The sequence below is a fragment of the Oncorhynchus masou genome, chromosome 31 (assembly GCF_036934945.1).
Source record: "Oncorhynchus masou masou isolate Uvic2021 chromosome 31, UVic_Omas_1.1, whole genome shotgun sequence".
Taxonomy (NCBI): Eukaryota; Metazoa; Chordata; class Actinopteri; order Salmoniformes; family Salmonidae; genus Oncorhynchus; species Oncorhynchus masou.
In genome coordinates this window covers 96703577-96721545 of record NC_088242.1, presented here as the reverse complement: position 1 = coordinate 96721545, position 17969 = coordinate 96703577, and the positions used below count along the sequence as shown (strand labels likewise).

At 45.4% G+C, this 17969-nt stretch overlaps 1 protein-coding gene across 8 annotated transcripts in view; it reads left to right on the top strand.

Moving 5' to 3' along the window:
- Positions 1 to 17969, top strand: part of LOC135524798 (ephrin type-B receptor 3-like) — a 112872-nt gene that overhangs the window by 26084 nt on the left and 68819 nt on the right. Inside the window, exon 1 of one of the 8 annotated variants that reach the window (XM_064952621.1) lies at positions 4499 to 5113. The exons of the other annotated variants lie outside the window; for them this stretch is intronic. The gene's annotated coding sequence lies outside the window, so the exon portion shown is untranslated. Of the gene's footprint in view, positions 1 to 4498; positions 5114 to 17969 lie in introns of those variants that run through there. 8 annotated transcript variants of the gene reach the window in all.

Genomic DNA, 17969 nt, shown 5'->3' with positions numbered 1-17969 from the left:
GTGACGATTAGCTTAGCAACCGCGTGACGCAGCATGACATCTTGAATGTGATTGGTCGACAGTCTGCTGGGTGGGGCGTTACACGTTCCTCCATTCATTTTCCAGTTTGATGTCTCCTTTTTCTAATATCTCTGGCAACGGCACATTGCAATGCATCCTGGACTAAAGAGGCAGACAAAGGAGAAATGTGTTAGACTTCTCTGTTAAATTACACATTTCTCCAGGTTGGAATATCTTTAAAAAATATATTAAATGGCTTATCCTCCAAAGTTATGACATCGGCCAGTATTGAAATCTCACATGAATGATAAGACGTTTTCACCATCTTTAAGTCGTATTCCTATTAATTTTTAGTGAGGGGGGGGGGGGGGTACCCTACCAACTGCAAGCTTTAGTTACAATGAGGGGTGAATAATACATTAGCCGACATGGTCAAACAACCCTCTCCACTCTCCTCCTACCACTGGAAGGAAGAGAAGAAGAAGGAAAGAGAGAGCGAGAGAAAGAGAGAGCGAGCGAGAGGGGGGAAGAGAGAGACTGAGAGAGATCTACCTCACTTGCTTTGGCAATGTTAACACATGTGTTTCCCATGCCAATAAAGCCCCTTGAATTGAATTGAATTGAATTGAGAGAGAGAGAGAGAGAGAGAGAGAGAGAGAGAGAGAGAGAGAGAGAGAACTAGTCAGTTATACAACTGAATGCCTTCAACTGAAATGTGTCTTCCCGAGTAATCTCTATAGTGTCTACCCTATCTACTTTCACCACCAACCCAGCAAAACACCTGTTCACTAATGTAATTTAATTCAGATGTATGGTCAATCATACTATATGGAGGATCTATGTCAGTCTTTTGAGTAGATGACAAGGGGAGTAGCTAACGAATCGACTCTAATTTTGTCTTGGGCAGATATTTTCTTCCGGAACAACGGTTGCAACTGACACCTAGTTGTTGGACTGAGACGGACTGAGAGACACAGACGGACAAACAGACAGACTGACAAGTTTACGTTTCTTCCTAGGTTCCTGCCTTTCTAGGGAGTTTCTCCTGGCCACCGTGCTTCTACACCTGCATTGCTTGCTGTTTGGTGTTTTTAGGCTGGGTTTCTGTACAGCACTTTGAGATATCAGCTGATGTAAGAAGGGCTTTATAAATACATTTGTTTGATTGATTGATTGACAGACTGACAGGCAGAAATAGACTAACAGGCACTGACTGACAGACTGACAGACAGACAGACAGACAGACAGACAGGCAGACAGACAGACAGACAGACAGACAGACAGACAGACAGGCAGGCAGACAGACAGACAGACAGACAGACAGACAGACAGACAGACAGACAGACAGACAGACAGACAGACAGACAGAGACTGATAGACAGACAGACAGACAGACAGACAGACAGACAGACAGACAGACAGACAGACAGGCAGACACAGACGGACGAACAGATACATAAACAAAAAGACACACAAACACACACAGAGAGGGAATGACCAACAAAACAAATAAAATCCACCTATATACAGCCATGTTCTCTAGAGGGCTAAAGAGCCAGATGCTAGCTGTGAGTCAGTGTGTCTGGTCTGGCTTGGTAAGTGCTGTGTGATTTATTCTTCCTTGTTTGCCCTCTGGGGCTATCTCTGTGCTGTGGCGATGCACCAGAGGTCTTTATGTAATTGTAGTGAGCCGGTTAGAGCCCCCCCCCAGACCATATGGTCCCCCGCCATCTTGGGTGTCGATCCCTCCATCAGTCAATTCCTTTAATTGCACAGCGGCACATTTTCTACTGCGTGACCCTTCTGTCACTTAGGTGCATCGTCTCACTTCGATAGATTGAATACACTACTATGTGATTAAGCGAGGGACCATGTCAGAGATGGAGAATACAGGTATGGGATCAGGAATAAATTATCAAAATGTATAAATTATGCACCGTAATGCCATCTGGGATGGTCAGGCACACATTTGCATGGTTTGTGGGTAAAAAAAACTCCTTCTCCTTCTCCTTCTCTCTCTCTCTCTCTCTCTCTCTCTCTCTCTCTCTCTCTCTCTCTCTCCCTCCCTCCCTCCCTCCCTCCCTCCCTCCCTCCCTCCCTCCCTCCCTCCCTCCCTCCCTCCCTCTCTCGCTCTCTCTCTCTCTCTCTCTCTCTCTCTCTCTCTCTCTCTCTCTCACTCTCTCTCTCTCACACACTCTCTCTCTCCCTCTCTCTCTCTCTCTCACGCACACACACTCTCTCTCTCTCTCTCTCTCTCTCACTCTCTCTCTCTCTCTCCTCCCCCCCAACCTCAGATTTTTCCAGCACTTTAGCATGGGCCTTGGCGGCATGTTAAAGAGGCGAAGCCTATTTGGAAAGGTCTAACGAGTCAAGTTATTACTGCAGCCAAGTGTGAGATTAATTAACTGAGTGGCCATTAGGAATGTAGCTGACAAGATCTCTGGTAAGTAACGGTGGGGAGTGTGGAGTGCCCGGCGCTGAAAACAAATCAACGTGAATGATCTATTTTAGTATTGTTATCTCTCCGAGCCGTTTGGAAACAAAATAGCAATAAATAATAATGACCCCCCCCCCCCCCTGAAAGTTAATGATGCCAAATAGCAAATAGGCACGTTTCTGCCAACGAAAAGTCCTCAAATAGGAGGATATAAATATATAAATCCATCGTAATTAAGCCACAGCTGTTTATCATCACAGGCCACTAAAGTTGTTTCACGCTGAAAAGTATAAAAACCATGAATGTGGGGGGGGGGGGGGTAGTGTGCCATCATCCAGCTATTTGATGGGGGAGAGAGTGTGCCATCATCCAGCTATTTGATGGGGGAGAGAGTGTGCCATCATCCAGCTATTTGATGGGGGAGAGAGTGTGCCATCATCCAGCTATTTGATGGGGGAGAGAGTGTGCCATCATCCATCTATTTGATGGGGGAGAGGGTGTGCCATCATCCAGCTATTTGATGGGGGAGAGAGTGTGCCATCATCCAGCTATTTGATGGGGGAGAGAGTGTGCCATCATCCAGCTATTTGATGGGGGAGAGGGTGTGCCATCATCCAGCTATTTGATGGGGGAGAGAGTGTGCCATCATCCAGCTATTTGATGGGGGAGAGGGTGTGCCATCATCCAGCTATTTGATGGGGGAGAGAGTGTGCCATCATCCAGCTATTTGATGGGGGAGAGAGTGTGCCATCATCCAGCAAATTGATGGGGGAGAGAGTGTGCCATCATCCAGCTTTTTGATGGGGGGAGAGTGTGCCATCATCCAGCTATTTGATGGGGAGAGAGTGTGCCATCATCCAGCTATTTGATGGGGGAGAGAGTGTGCCATCATCCAGCTATTTGATGGGGGAGAGAGTGTGCCATCATCCAGCTATTTGATGGGGGAGAGAGTGTGCCATCATCCAGCTATTTGATGGGGGAGAGAGTGTGCCATCATCCAGCTTTTTGATGGGGGGGAGAGTGTGCCATCATCCAGCTATTTGATGGGGGAGAGAGTGTGCCATCATCCAGCTATTTGATGGGGGAGAGAGTGTGCCATCATCCAGCTATTTGATGGGGGAGAGAGTGTGCCATCATCCAGCTATTTGATGGGGGAGAGAGCTGCCAAGGTGTTACAGTGGAACATGGGCCCAACGTGGAGAGACAGAAGGGGGAGATGATGCTCCAAAAGCCTCCTCTCTCAGGTTGGTTAGCCAGAGACCAGAAGAGAGAGGGAAGAGAAGGAGGAGATAATCTGTCATGGGGACAGAGGAGATGGAAGGAGACAGACAGACAGACAGACAGACAGACAGACAGACAGACAGACAGACAGGCAGGCAGGCAGGCAGGCAGGCAGACAGGCAGACAGACAGACAGACAGACAGACAGACAGACAGACAGACAGACAGACAGACAGACAGACAGACAGACAGACATATATTATCTCTGTGTGTGTCAGACCCCAACTGCCTCATCCTTGACCACCGGCTTCATCTTTACCCACCTGCCCGTCTGAATGTGTGTGTGTGTGTGTGTGTGTGTGTGTGTGTGTGTGTGTGTGTGTGTGTGTGTGTGTCTGTCTGCCTGTGTGTCAGAGCCCTGACCTGGCTGGCTGCATTCCTGCCTGGAACTGCCTGTCCTAACTTTCCTGTTGTTGCTCCTCCTGACCTGACTGGGTAATGTGTGTGGGCAGGTAAACATCTCTCTCTCTCTCTCTCTCTCTCTCTCTCTCTCTCTCTCTTTCGCTCTCTCTCTTTCGCTCTCTCTCAATTCAATTCAATTCAATTCAAGGGGCTTTATTGGCATGGGAAACATGTGTTAACATTGCCAAAGCAAGTAAGGTAAACAATAAAAATTAACAGTAGACATCACACATACAGAAGTTTCAAAACAATAAAGACATTACAAATGTCATATTATCTCTCTCTCTCTCTCTCTCTCTTTCTCTCTCTCTCTCTCTTTTGCTCTCTCTCTCTCTCTCTCTCTCTTTCTCTCTCTCTCTGTCTCTCTCTGTCTCTCTCTTGCTCTCACTCCCTCTCTCTCTCTGTCTCTCTCTCGCTGTGTCTCTCTCTCGTTCTGTCTCTCTCCCCCTGTGTCTTCCTGTGTCTCTCTGTGCCTCTCTGTCTCTCTCTCTCTCTTTACTGATCTTAATGTAATTATCTCCTGTTGAGCTCTGGCTATCTATCTGGCCCGAGGCTCCTCCCCTGGAGTAACAGTCCATTACACCGTGGTTAAATCTCAAACTATTGGTAGTTTTCTTTCCTCGGGTAAACAAGGACATTCTTCGGGAGATGAGCTGTACTAACAGCTGATCATTGATTGGGAAATTAGCGGGCATGTCTTAAACAAATCAACATCAGATAGTTAAATAGCTGCTCATATGTTTCCGCTTCCGCTGAAAAGCACGGTACATTCTGATGTATTTTTTGTTTGTTTATGAGGACGACCAGCTGGTGGAAGAAAAAAGAAACCACAAGGGTTTTGAGTTCTTCATGTTCATATTTTGGACCTTCATAAAGTCGTTGAAAGCCACCGGTACGGGGAAACATGTGAACCACCGGACCAAGGCTACAGTGCAGACGAAACAGCTGTTCAGAGAAAACGTCCAAGATAAAGATTGAACGACATCATTACATGGTAAATACTGTAAGACGATCCAATACGTTGGTTGTTTTCAAAGGTATGAACAGCCTTTTATGAAGAAAGACGCAATAAACAATGAAAATATTCATACAGAACAGCTGGGTGTCCTGTAGAGACGATATACCCTTTCTGGGTTAGGCCACATAGAGGGAGAGCAGTGTGTGTGCTTGTGTGTGCGTGTGTGTGCGTGTGTGTTTTTAAATAGGGGCATGTACTGTATCGGGGGTGGCTGTTGGCTGTTGTCTATATGTGTGTGTGTGTGTGTGTGTGTGTGTGTGTGTGTGTGTGTGTGGTTGTTGGCTGTTGTCTATGTGAAGTGTGTACGAGTGCGTACGTACATACGGTTGCAGGGCTTTGTTTGATACCAAGTAGAACCTAGCATTAGCATTAGCATTAGCATTAGCAAGTAATATTCACAGAATATACATCAAACTATGCCCCAAGTTCTCCCTGCACAAGTGGAAGGATGGTGTGTGTGTGTGGCGCATATTTGTTTCACTTGTATTTGTGTGTGTAACTTCCACAAAGCTGTGAATGATCTGCGAGACAAGGCAAGAAGGGCATTCTATGCCATCAAAAAGAACATCAAATTTGACATACCAATATGGGATCTGGCTGAAAATACTTGAATCAGTCATAGAGCCCATTGCCCTTTATGGTTGTGAGGTCTGGGGTCCGCTTACCAACCAATAATTCACAAAATGGGACAAACACCAAATTGAGACTCTGCAAGCAGAATTCTGCAAAATTAACCTCTGTGTACAACATAAAACACCAAATAATGCATGTAGAGCAGAATTAGGCCGATACCCGCTAATGATCAAAATCCAGGAAGCGATTCCCAAACCTTCATCACAAAGCCATCACCTACAAAGAGATGAACCTGTAGAAGAGTCTCCTATGCAAGTTGGCCCTGGGGCTCTGTTTACAAATACAAACAGACCCCACAGAGCCCCAGGACAGCAACACAATTAGACCCAACCAAATCATTAGAAAACAAAAGGATAATTACTTGACTCATTGGAAAGAATTAACAAAAAAACAGAGCAAACTAGAATGCTATTTGTCCCTAAACAGAGAGTACACAGTGGCAGTATACCTGACCACTATGACTGACCCAAACTTAAGCAAAGCTTTGACTATGTTCAGACTCAGTGAGCATAGCCTTGCTATTGAGAAAGGCCGCCGTAGGCAGACATGGCTCTCAAGAGAAGACCGGCTATGTGCTCACTGCCCACAAAATGAGGTGGAAACTGAGCTGTACTTCCTAACCTCCTGCCCAATGTATGACCATATTAGAGACACACATTTCCCTCAGATTACACAGATCCACAAAGAATTCAAAAACAAGTCAAACTTTGATAAACTCCCATATCTACTGGGTGAAATACCACAGTGTGCCATCACAGCAGCAAGATTTGTGACCTGTTGCCATAAGAAAAGGGCAATCAGTGAAGAACAAACACCATTGTAAAGACAACCCATATTTATGTTTATTTATTTTCCCTTTTGTACTTTAACCATTTGCACATCGTTCCAACACTGTATATATAAATACTTTGACATTTGTAATGTCTTTATTATTTTGGAATTTCTGTGAGTGTAATGTTTACTGTTCATTTTGATTGTTTATTTCACTTTTGTATATTATCTACCTCACTTGCTTTGGCAATGTTAACATGCGTTTCCCATGGCAACAAAGCCCCTTGAATTGAAAGCATTCGATGGTGTGGAATGTGAGAGCGGTAGTGAGGTCATGGTCTCCTGCTGAGTTCTTCTGCTAAAATATATAAATTAGAGTTGGATAAATGTTGATAAACTCTATTTTTTTTCCGCAAGGACTTATTCAGGATACTAACCTCCGGCAGACCTGCTCTAACTTTTCAGATACTTTTCAGCTTTACAATGGCTAACACCTTCTCACCAAGCAACAGACACTCTGGTGAGGGGGGTAAATCTGGAATGGAAAAGCACAGGAGTATACGGGAGTTAATCTGGGATGGTCAGGCACACATTTACATGGCATGGTTTGATGGTAAATCATTCTCTCTCCCTCCCTTCTCTCTCTTTCAATTACATGTTCAATTTAAAGGGCTTTATTGGCATAGGAAACATATGTTTCTCTCTTTCTCTCGCTCGCTTTTTCTCCCCCTTCCTGTATTTTGTATTTTCCTCTCCCATCTTCTTCTTCTTCCCCTCACTCCCTTTCTCCTTTCGCCCTCTCTTTGTTCCCTCCTTCGGTCTCCTTTCTGTCTCTTTCGGGATCTACACAGTCTACGCAAGCGAAGCCGATGGAGGTCCGTTTGCGTCGCTCTCTACGCGTCGCTCTGTACAATTGTGTGGCTGAATTTTTGGAACGCGTCATGAGCGGAACTGCGTCGGCTCCATTTGAGTAGACTGTGTAAATCCCTTTAGAGAAATGATTCCCATTGAAGATAGTAAAAGTAGAGTTATCAGGACGGCATTTCAATTTACGTAATATGCACATACACTTTTCAATCAACATTAGCAATAGGAATGACACGAGGAAAGAGAGAGGTTCGGTTGACGTTTAGCTGCAATACAAAACATCCAAAGTGGAGTGACTCGCTTTCTCTCTGATTAAGTAGCTAGTTAGCTGAATTTTAACGTCAGCCAACATACGCTAAATATTAGCTAGATTAAAGTCAGCCAACGTTAGCTAGATTAAAGTCAGCTAACGTTAGCTAAATAATAGATAGATTAAAGTCAGCTAACGTTAGCTAAATAATAGATAGATTAAAGTCAGCCAACGTTAGCTAAATAAGAGCTAGATTAAAGTCAGCTAACGTTAGCTAAATAATAGATAGATTAAAGTCAGCCAATGTTAGCTAAATAAGAGCTAGATTAAAGTCAGCCAACGTTAGCTAGATAAGAGCTAGATTAAAGTCAGCTAATGTTAGCTAGATTAAAGTCAGCCAACGTTAGCTAAATAAGAGCTAGATTAAAGTCAGCTAACGTTAGCTAAATAATAGATAGATTAAAGTCAGCTAACGTTAGCTAAATAATAGATAGATTAAAGTCAGCCAATGTTAGCTAAATAAGAGCTAGATTAAAGTCAGCCAACGTTAGCTAGATAAGAGCTAGATTAAAGTCAGCTAATGTTAGCTAGATTAAAGTCAGCCAACGTTAGCTAAATAAGAGCTAGATTAAAGTCAGCCAACGTTAGCTAAATAATAGATAGATTAAAGTCAGCCAACGTTAGCTAGATAAGAGCTAGATTAAAGTCAGCCAACGTTAGCTAGATAAGAGCTAGATTAAAGTCAGCTAATGTTAGCTAGATTAAAGTCAGCCAACGTTAGCTAAATAATAGATAGATCAAAGTCAGCCAACGTTAGCTAGATAAGAGCTAGATTAAAGTCAGCTAATGTTAGCTAGATTAAAGTCAGCCAACGTTAGCTAAATAATAGATAGATTAAAGTCAGCCAACGTTAGCTAAATAAGAGCTAGATTAAAGTCAGCCAACGTTAGCTAAATAAGAGCTAGATTAAAGTCAGCTAATGTTAGCTAGATTAAAGTCAGCCAACGTTAGCTAGATTAAAGTCAGCCAACGTTAGCTAAATAAGAGCTAGATTAAAGTCAGCCAACGTTAGCTAGATTAAAGTCAGCCAACGTTAGCTAAATAAGAGCTAGATTAAAGTCAGCCAACGTTAGCTAAATAAGAGCTAGATTAAAGTCAGCTAATGTTAGCTAGATTAAAGTCAGCCAATGTTAGCTAAATAATAGATAGATTAAAGTCAGCCAACGTTAGCTAAATAAGAGCTACATTAAAGTCAACCAACGTTAGCAAGATTAAAGTCAGCCAACGTTAGCTAAATAATAGATAGATTAAAGTCAGCCAATGTTAGCTAAATAATAGCGAGATGAAAGTCAGCCAACGTTAGCTAAATAATAGCTAGACTTGAAGTCAGCCAATGTTAGCTAAATAATAGCTAGACTTGAAGTCAGCCAACGTTAGCTAAATAAGAGATAGATAGCTTTTTGGGCTACAGATCTTAATTTTATCACTCGTTTGTTGCTGAAAAATGTCCTGCACTGTTCTGATATTCTCCTAAAGCTACTGTGTCAATTTCAGTTACTGGCTTTCATTCCAATTTCTGATTAAAACTATGTAGTAAACCAAGTCTCTACTATAAAGAAAATGGCTATACATTTTAGATATTTTCAAAACATTGCTTTGCTATTATGATTTATACTGTAGGAGTGTTGGACTGAAGAAAATAATGATGTTTATATTGCACTTTGTGGAGGGGGGAAACTGTCGGGCATGTCTCGTGCGCGTGAGAAACTAGAAGGTTTACATTACGGTAATGTCGAGAGAGAGAGTCGATACCTCTCGAGAATTTCTTGAGGAATCTCCTTTTAACGCATGTCAATGTGAAAAGCCTCTTACATTTTCCCATCTGGGAGACTTGTAAACAGTATTAGTAAATGAAATGCACACACACACACAGAGTAAGAGCGAACCTGCCCCGGGCCTTGAAGCCTCATATATATATATATTCCTGTCCACACTTCCTCATATGGCTCTTATCAGGGCAAGTTAACGGCGAGCAGCTTTGCTCATTAGTTAGATCCACTGAGGATTGATCAGAGGCCGTTTGGGTCAGACAAAGGAACAAATCAAAGTGTATCGCCCCTTGTTTTATCCAATAAATTACTCTGCCACCCTATTCCCAGTTTTGGAAGCTGATTTTAAAAGAGAGAAAAGTTGTTCTGGGCACAGGGAACCTGTATACTACAAATCGTATATGTAGACGGGATTGAAAGCTAGGTACTGGCCTGTTTGATATTATGGAGTGTGTATTTTGGCTGTGTTTCATAGATTACTTTTTTTATAGGATATTGGAACATGTTCCAGAGCGTGAGGGTGTGAGTGTCTGTTGAACTACGAACCAATCACAACACACAGAGGTTACGGAGAACTACGAACCAATCACAACACACAGAGGTTACGGAGAACTACGAACCAATCACAACACACAGAGGTTACGGAGAACTACGAACCAATCACAACACACAGAGGTTACGGAGAACTACGAACCAATCACAACACACAGAGGTTACGGAGAACTACGAACCAATCACAACACACAGAGGTTATGGAGAACTACGAACCAATCACAACACACAGAGGTTACGGAGAACTATGAACCAATCACAACACATAGAGGTTACGGAGAACTACGAACCAATCACAACACACAGAGGTTACGGAGAACTACGAACCAATCACAACACACAGAGGTTACGGAGAACTACGAACCAATCACAACACACAGAGGTTATGGAGAACTACGAACCAATCACAACACACAGAGGTTACGGAGAACTACGAACCAATCACAACACATAGAGGTTATGGAGAACTACGAACCAATCACAACACACAGAGGTTACGGAGAACTACGAACCAATCACAACACATAGAGGTTATGGTATTAGAGATGTTAAAAATGAATCAGAATCCTGCTCACAAACAAACTTAATCAATTATAGTGTAGTCCAATAGTGTAGTCCATTATAGTGCAGTCCATTATAGTGTAGTCCATTATAGTGTAGTCCAGTGTGGTCTGTTAAAGGGTTAGTTGGTCTATTGAGGGGTTAGTCGGTCTGTTGAGGGGTTAGTCGGTCTATTGAGGGGTTAGTCGGTCTGTTGAGGGGTTAGTCGGTCTATTGAGGGGTTAGTCGGTCTATTGAGGGGTTAGTCGGTCTGTTGAGGGGTTAGTCGGTCTGTTGAGGGGTTAGTCGGTCTGTTGAGAGGTTAGTCGGTCTGTTGAGGGGTTAGTTGGTCTGTTGAGGGGTTAGTCGGTCTGTTGAGAGGTTAGTTGGTCTATTGAGGGGTTAGTCGGTCTGTTGAGGGGTTAGTCGGTCTGTTGAGAGGTTAGTCGGTCTGTTGAGAGGTTAGTTGGTCTATTGAGGGGTTAGTCGGTCTGTTGAGGGGTTAGTCGGTCTATTGAGGGGTTAGTCGGTCTATTGAGGGGTTAGTCGGTCTGTTTAAGGGGATAGTCGGTCTGTTGAGGGGTTAGTCGGTCTATTGAGGGGTTAGTCGGTCTATTGAGGGGTTAGTCGGTCTATTGAGGGGTTAGTCGGTCTGGTGAAGGGTTAGTCGGTCTGTTGAGGGGTTAGTCGGTCTGTTGAGGGGTTAGTCGGTCTATTGAGGGGTTAGTCGGTCTATTGAGGGGTTAGTCGGTCTATTGAGGGGTTAGTCGGTCTATTGAGGGGTTAGTCGGTCTATTGAGGGGTTAGTCGGTCTGTTAAAGGGTTAGTCGGTCTGTTGAGGGGTTAGTCGGTCTGTTGAGGGGTTAGTTGGTCTATTGAGGGGTTAGTCGGTCTATTGAGGGGTTAGTCGGTCTATTGAGGGGTTAGTCGGTCTGTTAAAGGGTTAGTCGGTCTGGTGAGGGGTTAGTCGGTCTGTTGAGGGGTTAGTTGGTCTATTGAGGGGTTAGTCGGTCTATTGAGGGGTTAGTCGGTCTGGTGAAGGGTTAGTTGGTCTATTGAGGGGTTAGTCGGTCTGTTTAAGGGGTTAGTCGGTCTGTTGAGGGGTTAGTCGGTCTATTGAGGGGTTAGTTGGTCTATTGAGGGGTTAGTCGGTCTATTGAGGGGTTATCCCCTTCCTCTCCTCAAGCAAACTGACAGGCACACCAACAGGCAGACTGACAGATGACACACCAGGACACGCACACACACACACACACACACACACACACACACACACACACACACACACACACACACACACACACACACACACACACACACACACACACACACACACACACACACACACACACACACACACACACACACACACACACACACAGGCACACCTGGTTTGAAGCCAGTCACCCTAGGGGCTACCTGTGAGTCAGATCCTCTCTACTCTGTGATTACAAGCCATAGAGAAAGGAGAGAGGGGACTGAGAGAGGGAGAGAGAGAATGAGGCAGAAACGACAAAAGACACTCATTCCTCTGGCAATACAGGAACTAGGACAGACTTCACGAGCTCTTGAAAGCACGCCCGGCCACACACAAAAACAAACACACACACACGCACACACACGCACACACACATACACACACACACTTGATCAAAGACTGTTCTCTACCAACGTGAACAAAGACTGCCTTCATTGTGTCCCCTGCTCCTCTCTCCCTGTGGCCCCTGCTACTATCCCTGTGTCCCCTGCTCCTCTCCCTGTGTCCCCTGCTCCTCTCTCTCTGTGTCCCCTGCTCCTCTCTCTGTGTCCCCTGCTCCTCTCCCTGGCCCCTGCTCCTCTCTCTGTGTCCCCTGCTTCTCTCTCCCTGTGTCCCCTGCTCCTCTCTCCCCGTGTCCCCTGTTCCTCTCTCTGTGTCCCCTGCTCCTCTCCCTGGCCCCTGCTCCTCTCTCTGTGTCCCCTGCTCCTCTCCCTGGCCCCTGCTCCTCTCCCTGATGTCAGACCCCCACTCATTACCTACACTTTCTTTGACAAAATAAATCTAAAACGCCTCCATCCTCTGTCATCTACTTTACTTTACTGTCTCGACCACTGTCAAGGCTGACATTGAAATTAAAATCAAATTTATTTATATAACCCTTCTTACATCAGCTGATATCTCAAAGTGCTGTACAGAAACCCAGCCTAAAACCCCAAACAGCAAGCAATGCAGGTGTAGAAGCACGGTGGCTAGGAAAAACTCCCTAGAAAGGCCAGAAACCTAGGAAGAAACCTAGCGAGGAACCAGGCTATGAGGGGTGGCCAGTCCTCTTCTGGCTGTGCCGGGTGGAGATTATAACAGATGGCCAAGATGTTCAAATGTTCATAGATGACCAGCAGGGTCAAATAATAATAATCACAGTGGTTGTAGAGGGTGCAACAGGTCAGCACCTCAGGAGTAAATGTCAGTTTGCTTTTCATAGCTGGTCATTAAGAGTATCTCTACCGCTTCTGCTGTCTCTAGAGGGTTGAAAACAGCAGGTCTGGGACAGGTAGCACATCCGGTGAACAGGTCAGGGTTCCATGGCCGCAGGCAGAACAGTTAAAACTGGAGCAGCAGCACGGCCAGGTGGACTGGGTACAGCAAGGAGTCATCAGGCCAGGTAGTCCTGAGGCATGGTCCTAGGGCTCAGGTCCTCCAAGAGAGAGAGAGAGAGGGAGAGAGAGAGAAAGAAAGAAAGACACAAACTACTGCAACATAAATACTGGAGGCTGAGACAGGAGGTGTCGGGAGACACTGTGGCCCCGTCCCACGATACCCCCAGACAGGGCCAACCAGGCAGGATATAACCCCACCCACCTTGCCAAAGTACAGCCCCCCTAGAGGGATATCTTCAACCACCAACTTACCATCCTGAGACAAGGCCGAGTATAGCTCACAAAGATCTCCGCCACGGCACAACCCAAGGGGGGGCGCCAACCCAGACAGGAAGACCACGTCAGCGACTCAACCCACTCAAGTGACGCACCCCTCCCAGGGACGGCATGGAAGAATACCAGTAAAGCCAGTGACTCAGCCCCTGTAACAGGGTCAGAATGGAAGAGCACCAGTAAGCCAGTGACTCAGCCCCTGTAACAGGGTCAGAAGGGAAGAGCACCAGTAAGCCAGTGAGTCAGCCCCTGTAACAGGGTCAGAATGGAAGAGCACCAGTAAGCCAGTGAGTCAGCCCCTGTAACAGGGTCAGAATAGAAGAGCACCAGTAAGCCAGTGACTCAGCCCCTGTAACAGGGTCAGAATGGAAGAGCACCAGTAAGCCAGTGAGTCAGCCCCTGTAACAGGGTCAGAATAGAAGAGCACCAGTAAGCCAGTGACTCAGCCCCTGTAACAGGGTCAGAATAGAAGAGCACCAGTAAGCCAGTGACTCAGCCCCTGTAACAGGGTCAGAATGGAAGAGCACCAGTAAGGCAGTGACTCAGCCCCTGTAACAGGGTCAGAATGGAAGAGCACCAGTAAGCCAGTGACTCAGCCCCTGTAACAGGGTCAGAATGGAAGAGCACCAGTAAGCCAGTGAGTCAGCCCTTGTAACAGGGTCAGAATGGAGGAGCACCAGTAAGCCAGTGACTCAGCCCCTGTAACAGGGTCAGAATGGAAGAGCACCAGTAAGCCAGTGACTCAGCCCCTGTAACAGGGTCAGAATGGAGGAGCACCAGTAAGCCAGTGACTCAGTCCCTGTAACAGGGTCAGAATAGAAGAGCACCAGTAAGCCAGTGACTCAGCCCCTGTAACAGGGTCAGAATGGAAGAGCACCAGTAAGCCAGTGACTCAGCCCCTGTAACAGGGTCAGAATAGAAGAGCACCAGTAAGCCAGTGACTCAGCCCCTGTAACAGGGTCAGAGGCAGAGAATCCCAGTGGAGAGAGGGGCTCCAGAGCCTTTATGTTCACCTTCACACCCCTGGGCCAGACTATACTCAATCATAGGACCCACTGAAGAGATGAGTCTTCAGTAAAGACTTAAAGGTTGAGACCGAGTCTACGTCTCTCACATGGGTAGTCAGACCATTCCATAAAAATGGAGCTCTATAGGAGAAAGCCCTGCCTCCAGCTGTTTGCTTAGACTTTCTAGGTGACAGTAAGGAGGCCTGTGTCTTGTGACCGTAGCGTACGTGTAGGGCAGGACCAAGTCAGAGAGATAGGTAGGAGGAAGCCCATGTAATGCTTTGTAGGTTAGCAGTTAAACCTTGAAATCAGCACCTGCCTTAATAACAGGAAGTCAGTGTAGAGAGGCTAGCACTGGAGTAATAAGACAGGATGAGCATAGTGTTGTGTACTGACCGTGCACCATGACAGTGACGCCTGTAGAGCTACGGGGATCGCAGCCTTAACAGGAAGTCAGTGTAGGGCTCGAGCCACTGGAGAAACAGGATCAAAGTTTTTGGTTTCGAGTCAAGATTCCAGCAGCCATATTTAGCGTCTACTAATCACATCGTATTTTAGAGTCATGACACTGTCGCCATTTAATAAACGCTGCCGGGCCAAGAGATGAGACAGACAGTCAGAGGAAACACTATTCAGTCCTAGGGAAGGGGGGCTAACAAACAGTGTGGCCCCTGAAGACTGAGTTCATTAGTGTGGCCCCTGAAGACTGAGTTCATTAGTGTGGCCAACGCAGCGAGGGAGTTCATTTCCCCTGCATTGACAGTAGGACCCTGTTAGTACACAAGAGGCCTGCACTCTGAAACAGCAATTGTGGCGTGAGTGAAAGCGAGTGGCAGGGGTGAGAAGGGGGCTAGGGGGAGGTGTCATGGGAGGTGATTTTTTTTTGGGGGGGGGGTTAAAAGGGGGGATATTTGAGGGATTACCACAGAAGGGAACAAGGGGGACCACAGCCACCTACATCAAAACCCATCAACCAATTATTGAAGCAGTGTGGCTCGGCAGAAAACGAGGGTCCTCTCCTAATCACGGCACTCTACCGCGGTACAAAGGAAGAGAGGCTGCCTGCCCCATTTGAATTTAAATAGGAGTTCTCTTCTCTCTCCTTTCTCCGGCTGCCTTTCCCTTTCCAACAAAACAAATCAGGCTAATATTTGGCTAATGACGTTTAACGTTGGGGTTCTTCTCGACGCTGTTGACACATTTCTCTGTTTTTGTTGCTCAACAGAGATCCAGTATTTGGCACCAGCGTGGCCTAGCTGCTTGTGTTTCTCTGGAATGCCACAACAAAGGCGCTCGGGATGAGATGAACATGATAATTAACTGGCAAAAAACAGGGACACGAGACGAGAACCACATTTACCTTAACAAACCCTTTAACCCTGCATATTGACACTACCGGTTCTCCTTGTATTTAGCCTCGTTATTGTTATTTTATTTTGTTACTATTTTGTTTTTAGGTTTATTCACAAATAACATTTACTTTTATTTGATTTAGTGTGTCTTCATTGTTTTTTTTTTGCTGAAAACTAAAACCCTCGTTGTAAGAATTTTACAGACAGGCGAATACCGGCGGTATGCTAATCAGGCGAATACCGGCGGTATGCTAATCAGGCGAATACCGGCGGTATGCTAATCAGGCTAATACCGGCGGTATGCTAATTAGGCTAATACCGACGGTATGCTAATCTGGCTAATACCAGCGGTATGCTAATCAGGCTAATACCGGCGGTATGCTAATCAGGCGAATACCGGCAGTATGCTAATCAGGCTAATACCGGCGGTATGCTAATCAGGCTAATACCGGCGGTATGCTAATTAGGCTAATACCGACGGTATGCTAATCTGGCTAATACCAGCGGTATGCTAATCAGGCTAATACCGGCGGTATGCTAATCAGGCGAATACCGGCAGTATGCTAATCAGGCTAATACCGGCGGTATGCTAATCAGGCTAATACCGGCGGTATGAACGAGCAAACACACCATTTAGGATGAACACCAACCACTATCCCCGGATACGGGGTATTGTGATGTCATAATGGGGCGGCAGGGTAGCCTACTGGTTAGAGCGTTGGACTAGTAACCAGAAGGTTTCAAGTTCAAACCCCCGAGCTGACAAGGTACAAATCTGTCGTTCTGCTCCTGAACAGGCAGTTAACCCACTGTTCCTAGGCCGTCATTGAAAATCAGAATTTGTTCTTAACTGACTTGCCTAGTTAAATAAAGGTTAAATAAAAAAATATATATTCCCAGCTAAATTAGAAAAAAAAAATCTTCCTTTAATTGTCCTGTTGAAACACAATTGGTCATGGAAGGTTTGCTCTTACAGTTTGTTCGGTATGTATTTGTGTCCTGAGGGTTCAACCATGAAAAGAGGCTACTTGCAAAAAAAAAAAACGAACAAAATTCTTGTAGGTACTAGCAAGACCCTGTTATATAATCCATCAGCTGTGTGCTCCTTCTAGTCCGGAGTTAGGCCTGTGAAACCAGAACACATTCTTCTGGGTCACTAATGGTGGTTTTGCCTCTACCCCCTCATTCCCTCTTCCCCTTTGTTCTTTGTATAAGAAGCCTGGTTGTTTAAACACGTCACTGCGTTTAAGAGGTTTGTAACCCTGGATGCTGTGTGTGTGTTTATGTGTTTGCCTGCTTGCCAGCGTGACCGTGTGTGTGTGTGTTTATGTGTGTGCCTGCTTGCCAGCGTGACTGTGTCAGTTCTCTTACCTTTACCCTTCATGTCTCACCGTGTTTAAATCCTCTGTCTATGAACCAGGGTCAGTGGGTACGGACGAGTCCTCTTCCCCACCTCTCAGTGCTGAATCCAGAGCTGAACTACATTCTAAACAACACCCTTTTTGACCAGAACAGTACAGATGGTTGGAAGAAATTGTTTCTCTGATCAGACTTACTGTGGCATCCATCATTCAAGTCACTAGGAGTAAAAGCTTCACATGAAGAGAGTAAATTAAGAAATGGAAATGGAGATGTAGAGAAAGACAAAGAAAGAAAGAAAGAAAGAAAGAAAGAAAGAAAGAAAGAAAGAAAGAAAGAAAGAAAGAAAGAAAGAAAGAAAGAAAGAAAGAAAGAAAGAGAGAAAGAAAAGGGTGGATAGCTGATTAATTGCATAAAATCAATGATCCATCTGTGAGTTCCGATGAGCTTTCTGATGAGCTCTCTGATGAGCTTTCTGATGAGCTTTCTGATGAGCTTTCTGATGAGCTTTCTGATGAGCTTTCTGATGAGCTTTCTGATGGGCTCTCTGATGAGCTCTCTGATGAGCTTTCTGATGAGCTTTCTGATGAGCTTTCTGATGAGCTCTCTGATGAGCTTTCTGATGAGCTCTCTGATGAGCTTTCTGATGAGCTCTCTAATGGGCCCTCTAATGGGCTCTCCGATGAGTCCTCTGATGAGCTTTCTGATGAGCTCTCTGATGAGCTCTCTGATGAGCTCTCCGATGAGTTCTCTGATGGGCTCTCC